Source organism: Bombus affinis, unplaced genomic scaffold (genome assembly GCF_024516045.1).
Source record: "Bombus affinis isolate iyBomAffi1 unplaced genomic scaffold, iyBomAffi1.2 ctg00000070.1, whole genome shotgun sequence".
Taxonomy (NCBI): Eukaryota; Metazoa; Arthropoda; class Insecta; order Hymenoptera; family Apidae; genus Bombus; species Bombus affinis.
The window spans coordinates 952,820-976,487 of record NW_026108823.1 but is presented as its reverse complement, the minus strand read 5'-3'; the positions used below and the strand labels follow the sequence as shown (position 1 = coordinate 976,487).

At 38.6% G+C, this 23,668-nt stretch overlaps 3 protein-coding genes and 1 long non-coding RNA gene across 12 annotated transcripts in view; 3 read left to right on the top strand and 1 right to left on the bottom strand.

Annotated features, from left to right (window-relative positions):
- Positions 1–23,668, top strand: part of LOC126927031 (G-patch domain and KOW motifs-containing protein-like) — a 730,127-nt gene that overhangs the window by 49,580 nt on the left and 656,879 nt on the right. The window lies entirely within an intron of this gene.
- The window catches only part of LOC126927033 (G-patch domain and KOW motifs-containing protein-like), a 205,763-nt gene that overhangs the window by 9,459 nt on the left and 172,636 nt on the right, over positions 1–23,668 (top strand). The window lies entirely within an intron of this gene.
- Positions 1–23,668, bottom strand: part of LOC126927053 (integral membrane protein DGCR2/IDD-like) — a 386,199-nt gene that overhangs the window by 330,253 nt on the left and 32,278 nt on the right. The gene's annotated exons all lie outside the window — the stretch shown is intronic.
- LOC126927100 (uncharacterized) lies at positions 10,823–12,672 on the top strand. Its single transcript, XR_007715159.1, has 2 exons — positions 10,823–11,946; positions 12,177–12,672. It is a non-coding gene; the product is annotated as an uncharacterized LOC126927100 (long non-coding RNA).

The window sequence follows — 23,668 nt, the reverse complement described above, 5'->3', positions numbered from 1 at the left end:
AAGCTTGTCAGTTCTCGTTCAGTTGTCACTTCAGAGTTGTTAGTTCAAAGGTTCTGGTACATCATAAAGCAAGGGATCAAATCTTTAACTTATTACAAATTAAATCTGTTATTGTAATTACGAAAATTATGAAAGTACCAAGGGAAACAAGTAGGGAACATGAACTGCTCAACGAACCAAAGAACGGCTCACTGACAAAATTAATACAGTAAGGATCGCAAATATTACAACATTACACTCTTACATCACATAATAGTTCTCTATACAAAAGATATATAGCGAATCGACTTTTCACAACGATAAGAATCAACAGAACCAATTAAGACCAGGCGAAACTCTCATAAGATAAGATATAGATAGATAAGAAATAAATTTAATAGTAAACACGTAGGTGAAACACTTGCTGAAATTTGCATCACTCGACACGAACGAACCGTTCGGAAGGAAAACGCGTTCAGCCCCCAAGGCTGTGGAATTGGGATCACTTAATTAACTCCGTTTGAATCTATCTTGAATTAATTCTCGTTTATCGACCAGTGCGTATTCAACATCATATCATTTCCGACCATATCGTTCCCAGAAGATGAAACAGCACGGTAAAACAGATGTGAATACCTATCACGAGCGAAACAGAAATGCGAAGATCCTTTGGAACAATAATAATAAAATTGCATGCATAGGAACCATGGATGGAACACAAGGCAAAGGTGTAGATGGTATTATAAGCTTTGAAACGAGCGTATAGGACGAGAGAAATTGATCAAAAAATTGAGTTGAGCCCTTTGAAGTTAGGAACAACATACTTTGATGTTTTGTTTAAAGGAGAGATATTGAGCTGTGCAAAAATTGTATAGGTTCTCTGAAGGTAAATAAGATTTTGTTGCTTACTAAATAAACGAGATTTCAAGTTTCTCTTGAATATTGGAAATTTAAAGGTTTTGATGGTATTTTATCGTTATATTACTTCTAAATTTTAAAGGACCAAATCACATGGCTGAAATTTTTAAAGTCTTTCTATATCTTTGAGGAAGTAAGATAAGGTTGATAGATAGTCGTTGTTGGTACTTAACCGAGTATGGTCATATAGTCGATTAAATGAAATTTCTATTCTTTCAGATATATATCGTCAAATATATATTATATATCAATGTTAATTGTTATCTGTGTTGGCGTAGTGAATAAACACATTGATGTTCGGTGTTTCAATTATCAGAATTATAATCGATGTTAAATGTATAGAGTGTCAAAAAATTATTTGTTATAGCTGTGGAAGATGGAGATCTGATAGAGAAAACGGATCATGAAATTGATCTTGAGTATAATTTTCAGACAAAATTTTTTATTGCATCATAATGTACTCATCACGAGAAACGAAAGTTTCAGAAAACATACTTTTTGCTTCAAATAATTAAGATAAAATTTAGATACGGGGCTTTCAGCTTATGAAAGTCGAAGAGAAGATATATATTCCATTTGGTCATATTCTATTTAAATTCGTAACTACTCGTTCCATTTACGTTATTAATAAAACATTTTTATCGACAAGCTACCTAACAGAAAGACCTTTTTGTCACTCTAAATTGCCTCAAAAGAAAATCCCTTGTCAAACATACCATGTTTCTCGTACGAAAATCCAAAAAGGATTTTCCAAAAAGATATATTCAGTGAACCATGGTTCGTGACTGGTGAGCTTGAAAAGAGATGAAGCGTTGAAGCGTCAAAGTTGATATTCCACCAAGCTCTCGACCCTTCTATCTCAATAATCCTGATCAAAATTCGAATGAACTACCCAACGAAACGATCACCGTTTTCTATAGAATATCTTTAAGCATTCTTCATTAAGGAATCGTCAGATTTTACCCCATTACGTTCTTCCATCACAATCTTCGTAATGATGAATAAAAAAATAAAAGCTTTTAAAACCCGACAGCGCTGTCATTTTCTAAAAACGTCGACTTTATACTCCTGATGACCACGAGCACATCCGACTACCAAATATAAAATGCATTGTGAGTGTGTCATCAGCATAATTTTCGTGAAAAGAGCAATTTTTCTTGATAACTATAATTTGTAACATAGATTAAAATCGCTGATTTGATCCCTCTGATATTGTTGTCTTATGAGAGTTTCGCCTGGTCTTAATTGGTTCTGTTGATTCTTATCGTTGTGAAAAGTCGATTCGCTATATATCTTTTGTACAGAGAACTATTATGTGATGTAAGAGTGTAATGTTGTAATATTTGTGATCCTTACTTTATTAATTTTGTCACTGAGCCGTTCTTTGGTTCGTTGAGCAGTTCATGTTCCCTACTTGTTTCCCTTGGTACTTTCATAAGTTTCGCAATTACAATAAAAGATTTAATTTGTAATAAGTTAAAGATTTGATCCCTTGCTTTATGATGTACGAGAACCTTGGAACTAACAACTTTGAAGTGACAACTGAACGAGAACTGACAAGCTTTCATTTCAATCTATATTTAAGATATTTAATATTTAATCGGTTTTCGTGACACCGAATAAATAATAAATAATAAATTTGAAGGGAAAAAGCACCGAATAAATAATAAATAATAAATTTGAAGGGAAAAAACAAGAGATTAAGAAAAAATTCTTAAAAATTCTGACACAAATCAGTATTATTATTTTATATTACTTTGCGAATTACTTTTCAAGCATAAAAATAGTTTGACGGTCACTTGTAGTTCCTTCCTTGCCATTTCATTTATTAAATTCGTTTAATTTCGTAAACAAAATAGCCACTCGTGGCGAGTTTGGTGTTTAAAATAGAATTTTGTCATACAGGCTGGTTGGTAATTGATAGTACAAGCGGAAAATTGATGATTCTACTCGAAAAAAGAAGTCGAAAATATAGAATAAAAGAAATTAAAATATTACAATTGCCATCACTAAGCTCAGCGTCCACAATACACTATGTTTTTCAAGTTTAGGTGAACCATCGACGATAACCACATCAGATCCGGACCAATACTCAGTGCCAACCTCATCCAGGTATTCGAACTCGCAACATCGGCGTCCAACGCGGAATCTCTTGCACTTGTGTAATAAAAAGAAATCGATTAATTGTACGGATCATGCGTCACTAGACTACTCGAAAATCCAGGTCATTCAAAGAATGAAAGAAGAAAGAATTGCTCCAATTCCACCATTGCTTTTGCAAAACTAGTATTTGAGAACCGTTGGTCAAATATATTATAACACTAAACGTACATTTCGGGAAGAATAATTTGTGCTATGAAACAGAATACGATAAAGTTCAAAGGTTACATCGATTTTCAAAATTTTATAAATTCAGGTGTATGACAGTATCAGTCAGCTCTTTTTCTGTCCCCAAGCGCCAAAATTCATTCCGACTACCATTTTACGTATTTTACAGAAGTAAGCCTTCATTCATCTCCCATTCCATCCACCAACATGCTCTCGACGTATTATCTTCTAAGTAAAATATTGATGTTGAGTCAGACATCCAACTGAATAATCTTTTCGGTGTTACTATAAGGCATTTAAAACCAGGGCTTGTGCTTATACGTTAGATGTAATACATGGCATGAAACCTGCTTATATTAATATTAAATTTATGCATAGTATGATGTTGGACCATTGTCAAAATGAAATTACTTAACATCCTATATAGCCTGGCAAGGCTCGAACGTTTTATCTTCCTGTAGATTTTCTTTGCTTTTAGACTTTCCTTCCATTTCTTTGAATTGGTATCTTCTGTACACTATTTATAAAGGAAGAATAAATTACATGTTACATCCAAATTACCAATCCAAATAATTTTAAGTAAGAAAAGAGATCTAATGCAGCAGTTTCAACTTAAATATAGATCCGACGATTATTTACGAGCAAATAGTATAAATCTTTTAGCAATATGAAATTCGCAATATTTATTCAAATATTTATATTTATAGTACGCCATTAGCAAAGAAGACATGTTTGCGTGCGTTATCGATTTTACGCTTTTGCCACGCAAACATGGAAATTGCGATTCAAAATTGAATTTGCACTGGAAACGGTTGACGTTACGACATCAATAACATATTTCAAAAACACTGATGATATCATACGGAATCAGAGAGATTCTATGAGAAGTTAAACGCATAATCATCCTATTGTAAATAACAGGAACAGAAAGTACACAAGGAATAATACAGAATCATCCTATCATCCTATCCTATTATACAAGATTGCTTTGATTCGAGCTCAAACATAGGGAAATCTGAAAGAATTTTTCGCAGAATTTCCTTCCCCTTTGAATTGGCTTTTATACAAAACGACATTAACTTTTCAGGGAAATACCTATAGTGTGTGACGATCTATGATTTTAAATAGAGGGGTATATCTGAAAAGAGGTGGATGTAAAACGTAGCATATAAAACGTAGATCAAATCTTTATTCAAGGATTTTTTCTCTTCGCAGAGAATCAGGTTTTCAAGAACGATCGAATATGTATGCACTTGATTTACATGTGAAGTTGTCATTAAAAATATTGTTGCGTTTAAAAAGATAAATATTGATTTAAATTTAATGAAATTGTTAGTCCAATTGTTTTAAGCTTAAAGATATGTAGGTGTCACATTTATATATTGAAAACCTGGGAGCGGCATTAATTAACAAACCTAGACACGCGCACACGTACTTTAAAACCATGCTTGAAAATCGATATTCCCTGAAACAATGCATCGTTCTGCGCTTCCAATTTATTTTCGCACGAAGAATCAGTCCATTCATCGTTGCCGTCACCATCGCTACTGTAATCTATATTACTCGAATAAATTCTATATCTTGATTGGAAAATCGCATATTTTAACGAACTTTCTGTGTTTTTTTTTTTATGATTTTAATTGGCAATTTCCGAAATTGAACTATAGCTTGAGAATAAACCGATAATATTTGAGGGTATATATACATACATCATGTTTTTGATGGGTTTTGTAGTAAAATAATTGTAGAAAAAGCAAACTTTTTAAGAACAAATTACCATATTCGAGTAATAAATTATAGAAAATTACCAATGTAATTTAAAACTTAAAAAGAAGAATCTATTACACGTAATAAAGAGAAGGACTTGTTCACGAACGGTAATTCAACAAATACAGTCGTTGCAGAAACATAGTTTTACAAGGGAGAAGAATCTCTCTAGGAACTCGACGATGTCACGTCAAGCGAAAATTCAATAAAGTGATTACTAACCGTATTACCAGCGGCAATCGTGTTGCGGCAATTCGTAAATAAGTTAGTCGTCTATTTGGAGAAACGTCGCTGGCAATATCGTCACATTTTAATTACGTCAGCGCTATCAATTGGTCTTGGAAGAAAGTTTTCCATTATGTACTTTTGCCCACGGCGTCGTTCCAACAAATGAATCCGAGTTTTGAATCGCTTTCTCTTATATCACGAATTTGTAACGGTGTTTCTTCAAACTATAAACGATTGTAATGAATGCCTTTGCGTACAAAGACCGATACCTGGTTTGACTAGAAGCTTCAGCTAATTAGTGCCCCAGTTAATTTGGATGTTCACTACCACGCCACTTCCCCCCCCCCAAAAGTGGCTTGGTGTCCTCCACGTAAAAAAAAAGAAAAAGGAAAAAAAAAAGAAAAAGAGAAAGGAAAAAAAAAGAAAAAGGGAAAAAAAAGAAAAAAAGAAAGGAAGAAAAAGAAAAAGAAAAAGGGAAAGAAAAGAAAAAAAGAAAGGAAAAAAAAGAAATAGAAAAAGGGAAAAAAAAAAGAAAAAGAGAAAGAAAAAGAAAAAGAAAAAAAAGTTAATTAGGATGTTATAAAATGTTATATAACCAAGAACTTATCTTCTGCTTGGTAGTCGCATAAGAGAAGACCGAGCCATTGAATCGCTCAAATAGATTAGCTGATTCGCTTAACGTATTTTTACTTCCGATGACGTAAACAAGAGCAGAAAGTACACAAGTAATAATACAGAAATGTCAAATGTACAGAGGAATAGATTTCGTTAAAGCATTAGAACGTAACATTTCCTTATAATTCTATTTGTGTATAGCAAAATAGCTTGTGTGCTTTCATGAAATATAATTGATATTTAGAAGCTCTCATGTAGGTAGATATATAACTCGTGTTAATTAGTAATTTAACAATACATCATGACAACATATCATTTTCGTTTCTTCGTTTATCTCGTTATGCGCGTAAACGAATGTGTAAATAAAGACATATAATCAACGATAACATGTAGTGGCAAGCATGATAATTATCGACAAAGGAGAATATTGGTGAAATGATTGTGGGTGATTTCACTCGGTGTATCGGTAAATAAACTTTGATAGACATTGCCGGTGGATTCGCTGTCGGTGAAATCGTGTCGATGAAATAATTGTCAGTGATTTAAAGAAAACCCAATTTATTGATCTCCCCTTCATAGAGTTGTACGTCTCTCTATAATACATACTCTACCTGGAAGGGCTGAAACATTTAGCTTAGTCACACTAAACTGGATTGGACTGCAAGTAAGAAGATTGAAATGCAAAATTCACGTGTGAGCGCAACGGTTTAGATGGAAAGTTCGATAAGGCGATTATGTATATTAACCCGAAAGAAAGCTCATGGCTTTGCAACGCGTTACACGCAACACGGAATTTCCCTCGCTGAAATAATCCTATTACAACGATACGATTTTCCTTAACAGATCTCGCAATGTAATTCTCCCTCTACAACTTTTTATTAGGTTTGAAACACGAGAGTTTCGAAGCTCTGCAAAGTCTCGCGAATCTAGATGTCGAGTTTCAACGTATTTTCGCTTCTTATTTTATAGCTGTTAATAGTTATTATCTCACTCTGCACGTACATCAAACGAGTACTTATGTAAATCCAAAGGAAACGGAAACAACCGAGAATAATTGAGGATAATTCGAATACGTACCGATTAGTAAAGTGTTTGGCAAAGAAAAAAAAAAAGGAAAATTGTATCGGAGAAATAGGGGAAAAACGGTGGCGTACATCAAGCAATCTTTATGGCTGTAATACATTTATTATTCATTTATGTTCATTTTCTATCGCGTCACAGACCTTAAAATAACTGGCAGAACGAGCATATAAATCTTGTATCGCTCGACCTGACTTCTCCCGATGGAAAAATATTCACCAGCCTGGGGTCGTGCATCGCTAATTACTCCGTTCTACTTTTCGAACGCGTTTCCATCCATACAGAAAAGCAAGAAGGCAAACTCTATCGCACAGTCATGAAGAGATGCAAAAGCAAGAAACCAACCAACGACATGCCGATCGACATGGTGAAAGCAGTCCTATAGAGGCTATTCACCATGGGACACGGATCCTCCCATTATGAGGGCCGCGAAGAGGCAGAGACCGAAGAAGAAGAAGACATCAGCTTCAGCGTCGTCATCGGCGAAGGCGATGTCGACGATGGCGCCGGAAGAATGAACACCAAGATGGCTGCAGGAGTCGATGGAAGACTCCTGGACTGCTGGAAGCAGGAGCTGGAAGCAAGCTGGAAACAGACTGCTGGAAGACGGCCAGAGTAATACTGCTAAGGTAGCCGGGAAAGGATCCCAGTCTCCCTAACGCGTATCGGCCGATAAGCATACTCCCAGCCATGAGCAAGATCTGGGAAAAATGCTTTAAGAAGATCATCGAGAGATGCATCGGAACGGACCCGTTCCATCGGAGGCAGTATGGGTTCAGAAAGAAGAATTAGCTTAGCGAATACCGATAAGAACAGGAAGAAGCAGAAACGGGCACAACGAACGGCCCTGTGCATAACAACGACGGCATACTGTACCGTCTCCCGCGCGGCACTTTGCGTGTTGACCGGGAATCTCCCGATCTACATAAAGATAAAGATGCTCGGAGAGACTTACGAGTGGAACAAGATCCATAAGACCAGGATCGGCGCGGATGACGGCAACGAGCTGAAGGAGGAACTGGAGGCGCAAGGAAATTAATACCGAGTGCGCTGCTATTTACCAAAAAGAAGATGGACATCGATCATCACACCATGCAGCTGTTAACCGGGCATGGGAGTGTGGCGGCACTCGACACTAACTAGTGTCGGACGACGGCAGCGACATCTACAGCTCCCAGTGACAATTACAGCGGACCAGGCCCAACTACTACAACTATCACGCACGTCCAATAAATATATCACGCACACACGGCCACCTCTACATTGGTGACCCCGACGTGATCGACAGCAAAACTGAGGTCTGACCGTGATAGCATTACTGAGAACTTCCATCATTGCGAATCTAGACCTGTGGCAAGCTGGACCCTACCGCTACGACGAACACGGAACGGCCCTTCCTTCAACAAAAACTCGACCCCTCACCGCCGACTCACGCATGCAGGTGACTGGGTACGAAACGATGACCGACCAAGCCAGGAGTGATGTGGCCGTCGCAAAAGTTCATGGGCATTACCGCTAGCACGTCATACTAAAAAATGGAACAGAGGCCTACGACCGTACGCGGAATGCCCGCACCGTACTGACAGGTATCCACCGCCACATTGAAGACTTCGAGCAACATCCGCACGAATTGGACAACAATTGGACATTTGGACGGTTTATTACACTAAGATTCTAACGCTATCACTGGTAAGGGGTACTGTGGCGGCACTCGACAAGCCAAATACCACCACTCGGCACTAACTAGTGTCGGACGACGGCAGCGACATCTACAGCCCCCAGTGACAATTACAGCGGACCAGGCCCAACTACTACAAATATCACGCACGTCCAATAAATATATAACGAACACACGGCCACCTCTACAGGAGTTTTGGGGTCTATAGGAAGAGGATTGGCAAGAGTAGCGACAGCAACTGTCTCGACTGTGAAGACCCTAACGACGATGCAGAGCACGCCCTCTTCACGTGCCCGAAGTGAACGTACAGAAGGATTGAGCTGGAGAACGCTCTTGGCGAGAACATAGACGTGGACAATCTGATCGCCACGGTGACCGCAAAGAACGAGAGCTGAGATAAATTCAGGTAATTTCGCAAGACCGTCATGCCTCACAGGAGGGTGACAGCGAAGGCCTTGAAGGAAGCAAGGAGGAGAACAAGAGCAACAACAACTACGCGGAGCAGTGAAGGCAGAGATACAAGACAACAAAGAACCACAGAAGGAGATCAGCCCAGTATTCTGAACTAGCTGAGAAGATGACGAGAGCAATACAGAATATACAGAATAACTGCCTGAAGAAGAAGATACAACGGGGCATGAAAGGACAACCCTGATGACTGCCGACAGGTTTTACCGGGGTTGTCTGTCCTCGAAGCAAAGGAAAAAGGAGGAGGGGTTTTTAGTGGGTATGGCAACAACATCCGCCCGAGTCCCACATAACCCAGTGATGCGGATCACTGGGTATGCGTAACAGCATTTTCCCCTCCTCACGCAAAAAAAAAAAAAAAAAAAAAAAAATAAACTATCACACTCTATCAATTTTAAGTTGGTAATTTCGTTATTATATAATTTTTCTTAGTCAAAACTGAATCCAGGAAGAAGAACTTTCATCCAATTACATACTTCATTAATTCATGAATTATATTCGTTACCGTACGTACAAAAAGAAAGTTGACTGATATAAAAATTCAAAGGATAGAATTTCTAAGCTCGCGATTGGAAACAGATTCAGTTCAATGGTTTAATTTGCCATTTAATTGAATTCTCTGGCAATTTCAGCGAACTGTGGGCTTTAAAAGTGTCCCGCATTCAAACGCAAGACTTCTCCTCCACCTTTCCCTTTCTTTCAATTCCAACCTCAAGTAATTGACCAATTAATTCGACGATATATTTACATGCTTGCAAGGGATTCAAACAACTTCGTTGCGTTAAATTCGCAATTATAACCAACAGGAATGTCTCAATCAATGTGCAGCTCGAAACAAATAAAAGATAATTAACTTTTCAATATAACGATTGATATGTTTGATGAAGAAAAATCTATGAATTTTTAAAAACGTCTCCTAGTACATTTAGCATTTTTATAATAAAAACTTAGAACATACACGCACACATATACTATTCCATGAAATGATTTGCACAGCAATGAGTCTAATCCTATCATATTATAAAGGGATGAACGAACTTTTCCTAATAAATATAACTTTATACAAAATCTTGTTTAAAAAAATTAGTTTTTTATTCTCATTAAATTAATTTAATATCAGAATATATAATTTTAGTCGTTATCAAAATTTTATGTCAAATGCGTTCATAGATACATATATAAATAAATGTATCCTATGTATCCTATGTATTTATTGCAACTGAAATCTTAACTTAAATATTTATTAACAATATTCTGACGAATATGCAATGAAAGATAAAAACAACTTTATTTTTCTTATAGAATGTCTCATGCTTCTTACTCATTTTATGTTTCTCGTTGTCAGTGCGTAACTACTTATCAGCCGCAGGAATGCTAAGTTTTACTACTGAGAAACGAAGAGACATATAGATGCAAATATACGCTATCTCGCGTGAAAAAACATCAGATACATTAACCAGAAGGAATATCCGATACATATAAAATTCATAGCGTAGTTATTTATACATACGGAATATTTATTTCTGTATGAAATATTCTTTCTTCTGAATTCTTATTATAAATGTATGTCCATTTCCTACCTTAAAATGTCTCTCCTTTGAAAAACTCCATTTAAATATAACGATCAACAAAATATTACCAATAAAAATATTAAAACGAGATGCTGAAAGAACCTTTTAATGAAGTACAAATGATTATTTCAAGTTTAATTCTGTTAAATTTGAATTGAATCATTTATAAACCGAACAGGTGTACAAAATTTTATTGCGTAAAAATCGTGAAGCTGAAAATTAGGAACGAATAACGAATGGGTAACCTAGTTTCATTAAAAGGTACGTGTACGCCGATCCGCGTAACAACTTCGACACTCCAATTATTATAAAGCATGTATCCTTCAGAGATTTTTTGCGCGAACGCAAGATACCTTTTACACGTGCAACTGAATAAGTGGAACGTGATTTTCAATATTTCTTCTTGTAGAACTTGTAACAACGTAACTGTTTCACGAATATTTTCCCTGGCAGTTTTACAACGATGCATAGAAATCTCCTTTTCTAATTAATAATTTCAGCATTTCTCTGAACAGTTTCGTTGCGATTCAAAAATATACAAAGCTTACGACGTGGTTGTTTAAAAATATTTATATGTAACAAGATTTCGAATTTGTCACATCAATCGCGATCTCAGCAGGTGTAAATTAATTCGTTCTAATGAACGAATAAATTAAACGGCTCGTGACAAAAATTATCCCTGTCCATGTTTGTCTTTCTAAAACTAATTCAAGGCGAGTTAAATGAATCGCTGTGTACCCTATTCGCGCAGCATGTGTTTTAACGACCAGCATGCAAGCGTTAACGGTGTACTTATTAATTAACGGTAACTTATTAATTAATTAAATTCGTGTATATCAAGTTTCCTATCATTTAATACTTTCGTGTAACTACAGAGATTTGATACTATGAAATGAAATATAAAACTTGGTAAAAAAACGCGCTTCGTTAGGAAATGAGGGTGATGATGCAAATATTTTTTGTAGCCATTATATAGAATTTCGATGGTATAATTAATCAGTATCAACTTACCAGCCCCTGACGGGACGAAAGTGACGAAAATAATTTGCAAACAGATGAAGATTGCAAGTATTTTCGAGTCCTTCATGGTTGTAAAAAATCAGGTAATGTTGTCGCTGTAGAATATGGGAAAATCAGGCGTTTCAATATCAGTTGTGCGGGCACTGGAGTGCGTAGACCAGAAATATCTGCGACAAAAATCAGAATACATTTGTTTTCGCATGATTGGATCAATTTTGTGTAGGACTAAGCTGATTGAACCTAACACGGGATAATTGTCCACCTTACGACCTTAACAAGCCCGCTTGATTCCCTGTAAGTGCTTGAAATTGATGCTTGTATTCTTTCCAGATTAACAAGCTTTGCCCCCACCCCCCCTCCCTCTCTATTTCCTTAGATCGAGTTAGACTGCCACAACATATTATCTTTCTTCTTTTCTTTTCTTTCGATCTTTTAAAGCCTTAAATCGCTGGTTATTACAGTGTATACATTCAATTACCCTGTAAGTCGTAAGTACATGTTTTACGTTATTTTTCATTTTCCAGCTAAATTCCACAAAAACAAGAAATATACTTCCAACGTGTTTTCACATGTCTCTAGCAAAGATCTCAAAAACAAGTTGCGGCGCAATTTAAAACGACAAATAGCACCGTGTGTCTCGTTGTGGCAACGCACGTGTAACGTAAATCTCATCAGAGACCAGGACACACACACACACACCGCGGGCAGGATGGTGTCCCGGTTGGCATACTTCGAACCCGATGGACCGATGAGGGAAACACATGGCGACCTTGGCGACAATGTATATTGCCGGAGTACCTGAGGATTCATTTATGGACTAACGGTCCTTCCACCAAATGTTCTAGAAGCGTAGCAACGGTCACGTACGCCTACAGGGTAGTGGGGATAATGAGGGAACAGATGTCACCGAAAGTAAAAAGATTGTAAGAGACTCAGTCTCGTACGGTCACGGCTAGAGCTCAGAAGTGTCTTATAAGTGTATAAACGAAGGAAAAATAAAGTTTTCTTCTTTCTTTTAAATTTCCTTTTATTTTACGTGACACACGCTTCGTCAGCTTTTTAAAAGCGCTCTCTGTCTGCTTTTTTCTTTCTTCACCGCCTATTCGTTTTTTCTTAACGTGTGAAACCGTTTTTACGAGGACGGGAGCACAGAAATGACGTACTGGCAATTCTGTTTCATGATGACACAAGCAGCCCGGTTTCAGTGAATTAAACCTGGCCCCAAGCTTCCAATTATCTCTCCCTTCCTTTCCTTTATTTTTCCCTTCTATATCGAGTTTGAGGTTTTCTAAATTTCCATTACAATCAACTGTGGCTTTTCTCTATTTTATATGTTAGCCGATGATTCATGGCAAAAGCGTCGGCTGTAAAAATATTTGGAGTTGCAACAGCAACAAGTGTGCTTTCTCAAACAGAAAATATTGGAAGCGTACTCGTTGGCAAAACAGTTCACGGATAGTTCGTCCTCTGCTTGTTATTTGTTTCAATACCGTTAGCAAATAAATTCATGAAACATAGTGTGTTTCAACCGTTCGCAGAGAGACGCGATCGCTAGATAACGCGTCAACGAGAGTCGTAAATTCTCGTTACGATTAAACAATCGATGCCACGAACTGATTGATCCCCTATTTCTATTACGAGAATAGAGGTGGTTAGGTTTGATTGTATACGAACAACTATACTGGGTTGGTTGATAAAAGTTTAATAAAAATAACGAAACAACAAGTTCAGTCAAAGATCAACAATTATAAACGAAAAAGATAACAGTCAAGGTTTGTTTAGCGGTTTGCTTATAACGAGACCTATCGCACAAGCAACAGCTTGAGACAGACGTTATGTGTTAGATTCGATTCAATGTGTAACGTTCGACGCGTCACAAGGAACTGATCGACTTTAGATGATTTCTTTGTCTCATCTTTAAGACGACCCCCACTATACTTAGGTCACGCCACCGTTCGCGCCTATGATCACGTATGTCTATTCTTGCGTGGAAAACGTAACGGACAAAATTCGACGTTTCGAGAACTCGCTGCTTGGCGATAGCTATGCGCTCGTCGATACATTGTATATGATCCTGGGGTCAGATAAGACGATCCGACTGCGACATTATAGGGCCGCGAGCGACGGTTAGAAAATACAGCCCGTGGTAAGCCTCGTGGCGTAACATTGAGGTTATTATTTCTAATGTATTTTTCCAGTGTTCTGCCTCGAGGTGTAAGGTTTCTTGACCCTCATAGCATGTGCTTTGAGTTGTAGTCTCCCGCTGCGATGTACTTGTCCCCTAGGTCCTGGAAGTATTCTTCCCACATTTGTGATGTTATTTTGTGTCGCGGAGGCACATATACTGCTGACAACTGGAAGTAGTTGCTACTAGTTTGAACTGTAACGGTGGTTGCTTGTAAATATCCTTTGTTAACTTGGTTGTGTAGATAATGTTTGATATCGTTTCTGACTATCACTGCTGTCCCTCCGTGAGCTTTTCCTGAGGGGTGTTGGGTATCATATATGGTGTAGTATGGTATTTTCAAGTAGCTTTTTGTAGTGAAGTGTGTTTCTGAGACAAGTAGTATGTCTATGTTGTTATTGTATATGAATGTTTTAATTTCGAGGGCCCGTTGTTGTAGGCCGTTTGAGATCCAGGCTGCTATTTTTAGAGTATCCGTTTTTATTTTTTGCTTAGCACGTATGTAATTAGTTGTAGCATGACTGTGATTTGTTGGGTTTGCTGTCTGAGTACTGCGTTTTGTTCGCTTATCATTCTGGTTAGCATTTCGGTGTTCTTTATGGATTGTTTGAGCAGTTCTTTGATTTCTTCAGTGTCATTGTTATTATTGCCGTGGTATTGGTTGTCTGTATGTGTCGGTTGGCTGGTTACTTGAGCGTAGCTTAGACCACCAATGGTGTTGGTGCTGATGGGTTTGGTGTTTGTTGCTTGCTCTGTATTTGGTATTATTTCGGGTTTTGTGCTGTCCTGTTGGGCTTGTGTGTTGGTGATTGTCCTGCTTCGTAGGGGCGGGAACAGTTTGCGTTGTAATTGTTTCCTAGCTTCGCAACCTTTATAACTGGCTGGGTGTTTTCCGTTGCAGTTGTAGCATTTAACCTCCTCTATTTTTTCCGTTGATGGGCAGTGTATCGTAAGATGATTTTTTGCGCATTTAACGCATGCCGGGGTTCTATTGCAATAGTTTTTAGTGTGTCCGTATTGTTGGCACCTTATGCATTGTGGGATTTCTTTTTTACGTCTAGGTGGCTCCACTTTTTCTATTGTGTTTAGTAATTTTTCTATATCGTATACTTCTTTGTTGTTGTTTCTAGGTTCTAGTTCAACTAGGAATGGCGGTAATGGTTGTTTGGTATCGTATTTGTTGATGTTATTAATTGTCCTTACCTGGTGTCCGATTTTTGCCAGTTCTTCACTTATTTTTCCGGTATTTGTTTTTCGGTGTAGTCCCCTGATTACTGCTTTGTAGCTTCTGTCAGTTTTGAGTTGGAAAGTGTGATATGCTGCGTTTTTTCCCTTTAGTGATCTTGTAATTTTTCTGAATATTTCTGGGGTGTTGGTTTGCACTTTCACCTGGTCTATTTTTATCTGTTTGATGACATAGTTGTCTTTCCCTGCAGTGTTGTTTAGGAGTTCGATGAGGGGGTCGATTATTTTCGCATCTATGTATATCGGTGGTGGTTTGGGAATGCGGTTTGTCGGACTTTCCGTTGGGTCCGTTGCTGCCTCTTCTGGCAGTGCGCTGAATGGATTATGCAGCTTGATATCTTGTAGCCACTGTTTTTTTTTCAAATGTATCAATTTTCCTCGCGCTTGCGAGCGGGGTTACCTTCCGTTTTTTGCTGGAGGTTGCCACCGTCCAGCTTTCTTCCTGGTGTATTGGTATGTCTTGCTCCCCGTCGGATTGTGTTGCTTCCATAATATCGTCTTTTTTCTCTACATATGTAGTGTCTGTAGCTCTATTTATGAAATATGTTTCACCTGAATTAACTATTTTTATTGGTGGAATCTGCATGATTCCACGTTTTGTAGATGGGCGTTTGCTTTGTCCCTTTCTCTTCCCTCTTGCCGCACTTTCACTGGAGCACTGTTTCACACGTCCGTTTAGGTCGCCTGCCCAGGCGGAACTGTGTTATAAAGTAACACTGCTAGCGTGCGGATCTGGACCAGCTCAAATTGTATTCCTGTATTCCATTATCAAGTCAATTTATATTTTGTATCTTACACTTCATCCACGCGTTTTTCTCTCTTTATATACTGAATAACCTCAGCAGGTTATAGGCCCAGGGCTGTAAAGTGTAAGATAGCAACGCGAAGTGAATAAATTGTCAAAGTATTGTGCTTAGTAAAGTAAGTGATAGAGCTAAAATGGAATCAGCAAGTGCGAAGATCGAGATGTTACGTGGCGAAGAAAACTGGCTCCAGTGGCGTTTTGTCATGCGTACACTTTTGGAGGGAGATGACGACCTGATCAACGTGTGTGAAGGAAATCTGTGTCATCCAGGTAACAGTGCGGAGAAAGAAATCGCCCGTAAAAGATTTTTGAAGGCAGATCGGCTAGCGAGAAAATTAATTGTGACCTCAGTAAGAAGGAAACCGTTGGATCTTCTTTTATGTTGCACAACAGCACATGAAATGTGAAAAAAGTTGAATACAGTATATGACATGAAGTCGGATGAGAATCTAAGTATGGTCCAGAAGCAGTTCTTCAATTTTAAATGGGAAGAATCTGAAAATGTATCTTACAACTTATCAAAGTTGGAATTGATAGCGGCGAAGGTGAAACTCTTGGGAGTGAAATTGGCGAGAAAATGCTGATAACACGCATTTTATCGGTGTTACCGAACAAATTTGACCATTTTCACAGTGCGTGGGATTCAGTGGAAGAAGAAAAGAAGACCTTAGACAGGCTTAGTACCAGGCTGATGACGGAAGAAATCAGATGGAAGAAAGACGATCAGGAAACATCGGTGGCGCTGGTAACAAAAGATAGCAATTATAAAAGGGAACAGCAGAAGCAGTCAAGCAAACGTGAATACGAGAAACAAGGTCCAAGCTGTTTCAACTGTGGAAAAGTTGGTCATCTAAGTAAGGATTGCTTTAGATGCTTTACATGCAAAAGGAAAGGCCACACCAGCAAAAATTGCTTCAAAAATAAGAAATGAAACAACAGCAGAGACAACCAGGAACCCAGAATTGAAAATCGAGATCACAGCGGAATTGGTCTATTAGGAAGCACCTCAACGATACAAGTGGCAAACCATGATGCTTGGATAATCGACTCAGGAGCTACGAATCACATGACAGGACGACAAGAATGGTTCAGCGTCTTCGAAAAATTCGATAACACGGTAAAGATAGAAATCGGCGATGGTACGTTCATGGATGCGTACGGCAAAGGAAAAATCAAGGTAGAGACTTTCGTGGACGGCAAATGGGTAGCATGTACAATGAACGATGTCTTGTATGTACCAGGTATGAAAAGAAATCTATTTTCCATTAGATCTGTTGCAAGAAGAGGTATAGATCTCTGTATTCTAAGGGAAGGGAAAAACTGCATGTTTTTACAAAATCAGAAAATAATAGCAAGGGGTTCTGTTATTGGAAATTTATATAAGGTCGACATGCGAGTTATCATACCGTCAGTTTGTAATCTTAGCAATAGAGCGGAGTCAAACGCGGACACACTGCAGTTATGGCACGAACGGCTATGTCATCAAAACATCAGACACGTTAAGGAATTTTTAAAGAATTCGAATATAAAAGTTGTAGAGGATAGTAACTTTTTCTGTGAAGGTTGCGTGTACGGGAAACACCATAGATCGAGTTTTCACCAGAAAACCAAGCGTGCGACTAAACCTCGCGAAATTATTTATACGGATGTATGTGGACCCATGGAAGTGGAGTCATTAGGCAAAAAATTGTATTTTCTTGCGTTTAAAGATGATTTTTCCAAATTCACAAAGATTTACTTCTTACGACATAAGTCAGAAGTAGTCGAAAAGTTAAAAACTTTTTGCATAGAAGTCGAAAATCAATTCAATGATAAGATCAAAGAAATTCATAGTGATGGAGGGAAAGAATTCAAAAATAAAGAAGTTAAAGAATTTTTAAGAAGTCAGGGAATTAAGCATACGATTAACGTCCCATACACTCCTGAACAAAATGGCGTCGCAGAAAGAGAAAATAGAACAATAGTAGAAGCAGGAAGGTCGATGTTATATTCGAAATCTAATCTACCGCTGTTTTTATGGGCCGAAGCCATGAACACCGCAGTGCATGTCATAAATAAGACCGGCCGACAAGACAAGACAAGAAAACACCATATGAACTGTGGTACGGGAAATCGCCAGATGTAGAAAAGTTTAGAGTTTTCGGTACTGAATGCTTTGCACACATACCTGCGGAAAAGAGAAGGAAATTGGACAGAAAGGCTAACAAAGGATATTTGGTAGGCTATCTAGATGACGGAAGAGGGTATCGAGTGTACGTGCCGACCGTAAGAAATGTAATATTAAGCCGTGACGTAATATTTAAGCCCGAATTAGAAACTGAAAAATTCGTTAATTTAAGTTTACCGAAAATTGTCGAGCTCGAAGATGTGCGTGCACAGAGCGATAGAGTATGTACGTATGAAAGTGCAGAGAGTGAAACTGAAAAACAACCTTTTATAACTAGCGAGAATGTGAGACAATTGAGAGATAGAGATAAGATCAAGCGAACCGATTTTTCTGGTAACCCAGTAACGTACGTAGCGAAAAAATTACCAGTGGATTTTAACGAAGCGATGAGATCCGAAAAGAAAGAAATTATGTGGCTAAAGAAAATATTTCTCGAATGCAAAATAGAGATATTTAAGTATATGCTATGTGTAGACAATACTAGTGCCGTAAAATTAATTAAGAATCCTGAATTCCACCAAAGAAGTAAGCATATTGATGTAAGATACCACTTCTTGCGAGATTTATACAATAGAGGCGAAATTGATGTAACATATGTAACAAGCGAAGAGCAACTGGCAGATATATGTACAAAAGCGTTGCCAAAACCAAGATTTGAATATTTAAGACAAAAGTTAGGTTTGAAAAATAAAAAGGATGTTAAGAGGTAATTGTTTATAGAGATGTAGAGTTTTTAGGGAGGGTGTCGAAGTGACTAACACTTCTAATATATATATATATAAAAAAAAACTCTACATGATCTGTTTAGTCTTCTCGTAGTTTTTTTAGTAATAAATTAATTTGAATGGAAAAGAGAAAGGCAGCTGGCAAATGTATTTGTGAAGACATTGACAAAATCAAGGTTCAGATATTTACGACGAGAGTTAGAAAATATACAGATATAATTGTTTGTTGGGATGTAGAGTTTTAGGGAGGGTGTTGAAGTAGTCACCACTTCTAGGAAAACTCCACATCTGGTCTTTTTAACTTTCTCAAGCGCTGAAGCCATCGACAGCACATAGACAAAAGAATAGCAGGGAGGCAGACCATAAACTCTAGACAGGCGACGTTGGCTTCGGGGTTTTCAGTCATAAAGTAACACTGCTAGCGTGCGGATCTGGACCAGCTCAAATTGTATTCCTGTATTTCATCATTAAGTCAAATATATACTTTGTATCTTACACTTTATCCACGCGTTTTTCTCTCTTTATATACCGAATAACCTCAACAGGACGAAAGCTGGAAGCTAGCGAAGGCTAGCAGAAAACGCAAAACAACTCCAGACATAAGTGCCATAGAAAACCCAGCTACAGAAAAGCAGCGATGGCTGCAAGAATTACCATTAAGCAACTCCTTCAGCTCACTAACAGAAGAAACAGACGCTGACACCATAAATAAAATCACAATCCAAACAAATCATATTACAAAACCACCACCAATTTTTGTTGAGGCCCAAATAATAGACCCGCTCATCGATCTACTAAATAATCTAGACGAGAAAAACAACTACACAATAAAGCAAACAAAACTGGAACAAGTAAAAATTCAAACAAACACCCCAGAAACATTTAGGAAAGTTATAAAAGCATTAAAAGAAAAAAAATGCTATTTACCACACGTATCAGCTAAAAACTGAAAGGAGCTATAAAATTGTCATAAGAGGATTGCATCCTAAAACGAACATATATAAACTAAGCGATGAGTTAGCAAAAATTGGTCATCAAACAAGAACAATAAACAATATAACAAGATTCGACACAAAGCAACCATTACCACTATTCTTAATAGAACTGGAACCCAGAAACAACAACAAGGAAATATATGATATCAAACAAATACTAAACACAATAGTAACAGTGGAACCACCACGACACAAAAAAGATATACCTCAATGCATGCGGTGTCAACAATACGGACACACTAAAAATTATTGCAATAGAAGCCCAACTTGCGTCAAGTGCGCAAAAAACCACTTAACTATACACTGCCCATATTCTGGAAAAATAGAAGAAGTTAAATGCTATAACTGTAACGGAAACCACTCAGCCAGCTATAAAGGATGTGAAGTAAGAAAACAATTACAACGTAAACTGTTCCCGCCCCTACGAAGCAGGACAATCACTAACACACAAGCCCAACAGGACAGCACAAATCCTGAAATAATACCAAATACAGAGCAAGCAACAAACACCAAACCCATCAGTACCAACACCATTGGTGGTCTAAGCTATGCTCAAGTAACCAGCCAATCGACACATACAAACAACCGATACCACAGCAATAGTAACAATGACACTGCAGAAATCAAAGAACTGCTCAAACAATCCATAAAGAACACCGAAATGCTAACCAGAATGATAAGCGAACAAAACGCAGTACTCAGACAGCAAACCCAACAAATCACAGTCATGCTACAACTAATTACAAACGTGCTAAGCAAAAAATTAAAAACGGACACTCTAAAAATAGCAGCCTGGAACTCAAACGGCCTACAACAACGGGTCCTCGAAATTAAAACATTCATATACAGTAACAATATAGACATACTACTTGTCTCAGAAACACACTTCACTACAAAAAGCTACATGAAAATACCATACTACACCATATATGATACCAAACACCCCTCAGGAAAAGTTCACGGAGGGACAGCAGTAACAGTCAGAAACGATATCAAACATTATCTACACAGCCAAGTTAACAAAGAATATTTACAAGCAATCACCGTTACAGTTCAAACTAGTAGCAACTACTTCCAGTTGTCAGCAGTATATGTGCCTCCGCGACACAAAATAACATCACAAATGTGGGAAGAATACTTCCAGGACCTAGGGGACAAGTACATCGCAGCGGGAGACTACAACTCTGGACTTCTGGACTTTGCAGTTACAAGGGGACTAAACACAAATAAACTAAAAATAGCACCCAACCTCGAGCTCAGCTCCGACCATACACTCATAATAATTGAATACAGAAACAAACCAATACACTATAGCAAACCAGAAACACTATGCAATAAAACCAGCAAATGGCAAACTTTCAAAGAAATAATAGAACGCAAAATAAACTGCAACATCCCGTTGAAAACTCCGGAACACATAGAACAGGCAGTAGCAACATTGACAGCAACTGTTCAAGAAGCAGCAAGGACAACCACTACACCCGAATCAACCAGCAGACAAACAATAACAATCCCGCAAGAAATACTCGACAAAATCAGAGAAAAAAGAAAAGCAAAAGCAAAATGGCAAAAATACAGAACTCGAGAAAACAAAAAACACTTAAACAAACTTGCAAAGGAAATAAAAAACAAAATAAAGGAGCACAACGATAACGAATTCGCAAAGTTCATAGGGATACTCTCCACACACGAGAACACCAACTATTCACTATGGAAAGCCACGAAATAAATAAGGAAGCAAATAATACCCGTCCCAGCAATCAGAAAAGCAGATAACACATGGGTAAGAAGCAACGAAGAACAAGCTGAAGAATTCTCCAACCACCTCTGCAACACATTCACACCACACATTATCAACAACAGCAACCTCAAAAGTCATACGGAGGAGGATCCACAAACCACTATTACCACAACCGACAAGGAATACACCATACCTAAAACATCAGCACAAGAAATTAGAAACATAATTGTTGGGAATATGATACATTTACACTGTACATGTGAATGTGTGTGTAAGCGTCAGAGGACGTCCGGGTCTTGGTTGAGACAAAAGACAAGAGCCGGTCAATTACGGTATGTGGAAGCAAAGAATAACGATGTTTCTCGGATATAAAGAATGCGAGATTGTCACAACTAGGGTGAAGACAGAAACAGACAATGAAGACTGGGACAAAAAGGATTTGAAGGCAATAAATATAATTTATAGTGCCGTCACAAATAGACAATTGGAATATATTAGAGAAGAAAAAACGGCGTATGAGATAGTAAAAAAGTTTGATGAAATGTACTTGAAAGAGTCGACGGCACTACAGATCGTATGCAGAAGGAGATTGGAAAAGATAAGACTTGAGAACTACACTGATTCAGCATCGTTTTTTAGCGATTTCGAAAAATTAATAAACGAATTAAAAGGTGCGGGTGCACAAGTGAGTGAGAGTGAAAAACTAAATTACATGCTGAATACGTTACCCGAAGAATACACTTACATAGCGGATATAGTAGATGTATTGAAAGCAGAAAATCAAACGGTAGCGTATGTAAAAAATAAAATTGAAATAGCGGAGAAGAAGAATAAGTCCAATCGAGGAGAAATGCAAACCAATGCCTTTTCTGCAAAAAAAGGAAGGATGCTTCAGATGTGGAAGAGTAGGACATTTTGCGAGAGAGTGTCAAAATGGCGTCGAAGCGGGAAGCAGTAACAGTTTTTGGCGTGGGTCAACACGTGGTCGCAGCAGAGGAAGAGGAAACAAAGGAAATACGAGCAGGGGACGTGGAAATTTCTATCGTCAATCAACAACCGGCACGAGCGAGCATGGTAACTCAAGATCAGGCACATGGATAGCAACGGCGCACGCAGCACACAGCGGCGAGGCGAACGAGATAAGTAATAATGAAGTAATGAGGCTATTAGATAGCGGTTGCACAGATCACATAATTTTTTTTTTTTTTGCGTGGGGAGGGGAAAATGCTATTACGCATGCCCAGTGACCCGCATCACTGGGTTATGTGTGAGTCGGTCGGATGTCGTTGCCATACCCACTAAAAACCCCTCCTCCTTCTTCCACCGCTTGGGGGGCAGACAACCCCGGTAAAACCTGTCGGCAGTCATCAGGGTTGTCCTTTCGTGCCCCGTGGTATCTACTTCTTCGGGCAGTTACTACTCATGTCGTCCTCTCAGCCAGTTCAGAATACTGGGCTGGTCTCCTCCTGCGGTTTTTCGTTGCTTCATGTTCTTGCCCTCATTGCTCCGCGTAGTTGTTGTTTCGCTCGTTCTCCTCCTTGCCTCTTCCCAGGCCCTCGCTGTCACCCTCCTGTGACACATGACGGCCTTGCAGAATTGCCTGAATTTATTCCAGCTCTCGTCCTTGGCGGTCACCGTGGCGATCAGATTGCCCACGTCTATCTTCCCGCCCAGAGCGTTCTCCAGCTCGATCCTTCTGTCCGTCCACTTCGGGCACGCGAAGAGGGCGTGCTCTGCATCGTCGTTCGGGTCTCCACAGTCGAGACAGTTGCTGTCGCTGTCCCTGCCAATCCTTTTCCTATAGACACCGAAGCTCCCATGCCCGGTTAGCAGCTGCATGGTGTGGTGATCGATGTCCATCTTCTTTTTGGTAAATAGCAGCGCACTCGGTATTAGCTTCTTTGTGATATTTTCTTTTTTGTAGTTGTTCCACTCCTTCTGCCAGTCCTCTTGAGCCTTCTTGCGAATCGCCTCCAGTTCCTCCTTCAGCTTGCAGCCGTCATCCGTGCCAATCCTGGACCCATGGATCTTGTTCCTCTCGTAGGTCTCTCCGAGCATCTTTATCTTTATGTAAATCGGGAGATTCCCGGTCAACACGCAAAGTGCCGCGTGGGAGACGGTACGGTATGCCGTCGTTGTTATGCACAGGGCCG